This window comes from Ovis aries, chromosome 3 (assembly GCF_016772045.2).
Source record: "Ovis aries strain OAR_USU_Benz2616 breed Rambouillet chromosome 3, ARS-UI_Ramb_v3.0, whole genome shotgun sequence".
NCBI lineage: Eukaryota > Metazoa > Chordata > Mammalia > Artiodactyla > Bovidae > Ovis > Ovis aries.
In genome coordinates, this window is record NC_056056.1 from 6,499,175 (window position 1) to 6,505,296 (window position 6,122).

General features: G+C 42.7%; 1 protein-coding gene across 1 annotated transcript in view; it reads left to right on the forward strand.

Annotated features, from left to right (window-relative positions):
* FNBP1 (formin binding protein 1) overlaps window positions 1-6,122 on the forward strand; it is a 144,310-nt gene that overhangs the window by 2,791 nt on the left and 135,397 nt on the right. The window lies entirely within an intron of this gene.

The window sequence follows — 6,122 nt, forward strand, 5'->3', positions numbered from 1 at the left end:
TTTTAAAATTCTTTTAAATTTTCAAAAAATAAACTCCCAGAATCTGAGTAGCCAGTATCTTATCAAGTGAAATTCAAGAGAAATGTTCAGAAAGCATTTTAAAAATCAGCAATATGAAAGAACATGGAAGAAATAAAAAATAATTGATACTTTCTTTTAGGGAAGAGGAGAAACCAGACAGTCAACTGATCCTCACATCAGTATCGAACTAGTCAAAAGAAATGGGGATTTTTAAGTGCAGTTTCCTTTTTTTATGGAGGCTTCCTAGGTGGCTCTGTGGTAAAGAATCCACCTGCCAGTGTAGGAGATGCAGATTTGATACCTGAGTTGGGAAGATCCCCTGGAGGAGGAAATGGCAAACCACTCTAGTATTCTTGCCTGGAGAATCCCACAAACAGAGGAGCCTGGTGGGCTACAGTCCATAAGGTCACAAAGAGTCAGATACAACTAAGCACGCACGCACTTCATTTTTAAAGGCAATCTGCAATGTTTTGGAGCGTTACTGTATACTTTTTAAAGTGAGGTACCATTTTTGAGAATCTCTGGTTTTAAATTTGAAAATAATAGGCTTCTAAAAATGGATTGATCAGGAAGAATCTTAATTTTATATTAGAATAACTCATTTATAAAATAGGAGGCCTTTGTCTTTTAGTCTCTGGAAAACAGTTTTACAAGGGCTCAAAGCTGGGTTTTTATACCTTGCTCCTTTTCACTTAGGAATTATGTGACTTTCACAGGGTCACATACCAGTGGCATCTGCTTAGAAGTTTATGAGAAATAGCTTCTTCAGGTATTTGGGAACTATATTGTGCCGGTCATTAGTTTGGAACTGAGAGATTTGAGCAAACTCCAAGAGTTGGTGAAGGACAGAGAAGCCTGGCATGCTGCAGTCCATGGGGTCGAAGTCAGATGCAACTTAGCAACTGAACAACAAAAGAAAGGGAACACAAGTTACAAAGACTTAAAAGTGAAGTATGCTTTTGAACTGTGGTGTTGGGAGAAGACTCTTGAGAGTCCCTTGGACAGCAAGGAGATCCAACCAGTCTATCCTAAAGGAAATCAGTCTTGAATATTCATTGGAAGGACTGATGCTGAAATTGAAACTCCAGTACTTTGGCCACCTGATTCGAAGAGCTGACTCGTTTGAAAAGACCCTGATGCTGGGAAAGATTGAAGGCGGGAGGAGAAGGAGACGACAGAGGATGAGATGTTTGGATGGCATCCCCGACTCAATGGACATGAGTCTGAATAAACTTCAGGAGTTGGTGATGGATAGGGAGGCCTGGCGTGCAGTCCATGGGGTTGCAAAGAGTTGGACACGACTGAGCAACTGGACTAAACTGAAAGTAAAGGGTTTTTTAGATAGTTACTTCTCAAATTCTGTGAAAATGCTGTCTTGGCAATTTTACTTAGGCACATGATTTCAGAGTTTCAAGAGCAGGTTATTTGCATAATCATGATACTGTAACTGGGAATAGACCTGTTGAGTAACAGAATGAGTTAGGCTTGCCTCTCCCTGGCCACATTTTCAAACGGGCATTAAACTTTAAGCTACTGACTGAAAAAGCCTTGAGGGGCTAGAAAGACTATATCCTAAACCTGACTTTCAGCCTTACCCTCTTAGTCAAGTGGGTCTTATTTTTCTGTTTTCTCTAACATTGCAAGAACTACTGAAGTTTGCCACTAGTAGCAGAATTTGGAGTTTGAATCGAGTGTGATTAATAATGTTTGACATCAGTTTAGAAATTTCCAGAGATATTTAATGTAATTATGGGGTTAATATTCTCTAGTTATGATTATTGCTTGTCTTTCTTATCGAAAGAGATGACATTTCGGATCAAAATTCTGTATAAACACAGTACAGGGAACCAGAGGTCAAACTAGAACTTGGCAATATATTCACAAGTCAAATGTCACTTTCATTCTTTGACTTGAAATGTCATTTCTTAGGGCTTGGGGAACGCCCACAGACTCTCCTTGCAGAGTCATCTTCTTGGAAAAGCTAGCCCCTGACACATCTTGAATCCTGCAGGTTGGAGAAAAGCTTCAATCCACTTCTCAATTTGGTGGCATAGTGTGTAACTTGCTTAGCCACAGACAACTGGTTTTTCCTGATTTTATTCACATCTTTGTAGACCTTCAGGGGAATTCCATTACTGAGTACAAAAATTGGTTGCAGTCTTAAGATTCTACTCACGACAGAGTTCTCCTTTTATCCCACTCCAACTTTTTCCACTCCACTGCTTTCTTGGGTCCTTAGTAAGTAGTTTGAATGCTAAACAAATGGAGAATTTTAAGCTGGAAACTGATGGAAGCTATTTTAAAGGAAAAAAAAGAAATCCTGAGAATTTCTTTAAGAAGAGTACTTCAGTGATAGACAACCAATCAATGGTAGTTCAGACAATCTGTTTTGCCACATCAGAAGTGCTTAAAGGATTGCTTTCCTTGATAGAGGAAGTAAAAATCCTCCAAAAAATAAGAGGAAAAATAGGGAACCGATACTTGTGCCCCCATGTGCTAAGCATTTTATATGTGTTCTTTCTTTTCATCTTTGCAGTAACTTTTGGAGCAAAGCATTATGTCCATTTTATGGAGGAGGAAACTGAGGCCTAGAGAAGGGAAATAATTCAACCATAGCTCTAGAGCTTTCTGTGCGGGGCTATCCACTCTTGTGCTCACTCTGTGCTCACCGCCAGCTCCCTTCTTTCAGCCTCACAACAACCTTGGAGGTCCGTGTTTTAAGTGAAGTTCTGAGAGTTTAAGTCACTTGTCTAAGGCCACATACCTAATAAGTAGTGGAACAGTAGGATCCCAATGGAACAATTACAAAACCACTTAGTGTATTAAAAAGCCGAGTGATCACTTTGCCGACAAAGGTCCATATAGTCAAAGCTGTGATTTTTCCAGTAGTCATGTACGGATGTGAAAGTTGGACCAGAAAGAAGGTTGGGCACCAAAGAATAGATGCTTTTAAACTGTCGTGCTGAAGATCTTGAGAGACCCTTGGACAGCAAGGAGATCAAACCAGTCAATCCTAAAGGAAATCAACCCTGAACATTCATTGGAAGGACTAATGCTGAAGCTCCAATACTTTTCCAACTCATTGGAAAAGACCTTGATGCTGGGAAAGATTGAGGGAGGAGGAGAAAGGGGCAACAGAGGGTGAGATGGCATCATTGACTCAATGGATGTTATCATCAACTCAATGGACATGAGTTTGATAATATCCTGGGAGATAGTCAAGGACAGGGATGCCTGGCGTGCTGCAGTCCATGGGATCGCAAAGAGTTGGACATGACTTAGTAACTGAAGAACAGGAAGCCTTTTAAATAGATTAGATAGTGATATCTCTACATCTAAGCCCCTGAATTAGATGTTTATACTAGCAAGACGAATTGGAGTTGCTGAAAGGCTCTATTAAAATTGTTTAACTCCATGGCAACTATACAGGGTCTATATTTTCTAGATACCTTGTTTCAGTGCTAATAATATCCATGTGATCAGATTATTCAGTGGAAATTTATGTAGTTGCCTGCCAAGATCATAACTTTGTAAATCAGTATTCTCCACATGTTCCTAAAAGGTGAAACAGGTGTATATAGCCCAAACCGATCCCCTAGGTAATTTAGAGTCCCTTGAGAGCACGGAGATCCAACCAATCCATGCTAAAGGAAATCAGTCCTGAATATTCATTGGAATATTCATTTGGCCACCTGATGCAAAGACCTGACTCATTGGAACAGACTCTGATGCTGGGAAAGATTGAAGGCAGGAGGAGAAGGGGACAACAGAGGATGAGATGGTTAGGTGGCATCACCGACTCAATGCACATGAGTTTGAGTAAACTCTGGGAGTTGGTGATGGACAGAGAGGCCTGGCATGCTGCAGTCCATGGGGTTGCAAGGAATCGGACACGACTGCAGGACTGAACTGAACTGAACTGAGGTCGTTTCGGTATTTACATAGATGGGGTTTACAATTGTTTAGGCATTAAATCATGTCCGGCTCTCCTGCAGCCCCATGGACTGTAGCCCTCCCAGGCTCCTCTGTCCATGGGATTTTCCAGGCAAGAATACTGGAATGGGTTGCCATTTCCTCCAGGGGATCTTCCTGACCCAGGGATCAAACCTCCGTCTCCTGCATTGGCAGATGGATTCTTTACTACTGAGCCAGTGGGGAAGCCACAGGATTTACAATACCTCTTGTGAAAACTGATTCCTAAGCAGGTCAGTCACAGTCACTTATTAATAGAAGTTCTTCTCTTAAACTCACTCCCTTTTACTATAAGGGAAACTGAAATGGATTTAGTTCCTCCTAAAAAATACTGTGCTGTATTTAATCTTTTTCTTTGCTAGCTTATTTCTTTTTATGCTGAATCCTGTTTGTTTCCATTGCTTTAAAATCAGTGGTGACTTTTTCTTTCATTTATTGACGATTCTGATACCTTCAACCCTTTTTTTGTTACCACCAGACTTAATGAAGTTAAAGGTATTTGCAGTGTGGTCTAATTAACCCAGTTCCATACAGTATTGCTGCTGTGGCTTAATGGGTTCCTATAACTGTTTCCTGCTTACTCATCTTAAAAGGTTTCCTTTTAATGTGGTCTCTCTCTCGCTCTCTCTCTGCTGTCTCTTGCTCTTTGCCCCCCCTCCCCCCCCCTTTCTCTTCTTAAGAGCTGCAGGTTGTTTTTCCTCCTGATTAGCATCTTTTCACAAGTCACTGTTTTTGATAAGTCTTCTAGAAGGCAGCAAGATTAGATCACTGTATTTGAAAAAATAGTAAATCTTGGCAGGAAGAAATTGAGGTGATTTGTGAGGCAGGGTCCTGTTAGATTACCTGCATTTCACTCAGCATTTCCAAATAGCAAACTGAACTGTGCAGTATTGATTGAGTTTCTGACCCCTCCAACTCACTCAGGCTGTTAATGAATGTACCTTGGGAGGTAAGTGGCTGGCTGTTCTGATGGTTTACAGGTCTAGCAGGATTGGAGTTCAGAGTTTCCAGACCCGGTAACTGAGAACAAAATATCTAAAACACACACTAACAACAAACTGGTGGAAGGAACTCCTTACTGGAAAAAGACGGACCAAAACAGGTTTGACAGTTTAAATTTATTGTGATCCTGTCCAACAAAGGAAGTAGACTTGGTTTATCTGCAAGAGTAGAACACCACCCTTGCCCCACCCTCTCTTGGAGAAGAATGATAAGCTGGTTGAGGCTGGGTGTAGTGGGATTAGAGAGACAGGCAGCTGAAACACTTCTTAAAGGGGGCCCATTTTAGGAGTTCACAGATAGTCAGAAAAGTGAGTAGGATTAGCTGAGGAAGAAAGAAAAGTTTGGGGAGAAAGGGCCTAGTGAATCAGAGGAAGGAGTCGGAACCCAAACAGTTCTCCAGTTCCAATCCTGGAATCAGGCTTCCCTGGTGGCTCAGACAGTGAAGAATCCGCCTGCGATGCAGAAGACCCCGAGGGGTCCCTGGGGTGGGGAAGATCCCCCGGAGAAGGAAATGGCAACCCACTCCAGTATTCTTGCCTGGAGAATTCCACGGACAAAGGAACCTGGTGGGCTACAGTCCATGGGGTCGCAAAGAGTGGGACACGACTGAGCGACGCACACACACAATCCTGGAATGTTATTTGTGTATACTCTAGGAGTGCAGGGGAAAAGGAGTCCGTATCTACTTAAAAATTAGTTATCAGTTTACCAACCACTGGCCGGGTAACAGGTGGTCGTCATCTTTCGCTGACCTGGGTAGTTACTGCTTCCCTTTGGCGGGAGGTGGGGGAGAAGGCTCTGAGCTTCTACAGAGATGGAGGCCTTGTCCTAGGCCACCCAGCTAGTGAGTACGGGTGGCGGGACTGGAACCAGAAACCCCTGTCTGTGGACCCAGAGCCTTTGCTTTTTTTCACCCACTACGCGGCAACGTGATTTCAACGTCTGAGAGTTTCTTGGCCGAACAAGTCGGAAATCACCGGTTTCAGAGATTAGAAATCACCGGTTGTGCGGCCCTGGACTCTTTTCCCCAGCCACTCTGCTAGGTCGCTCTCGGCCTCCGAGTCCTTCTGTGTGTAGTATGCAGACAGCACTGCACCTGGCCCCACGCCAACCGGCTCAAGGCTGTG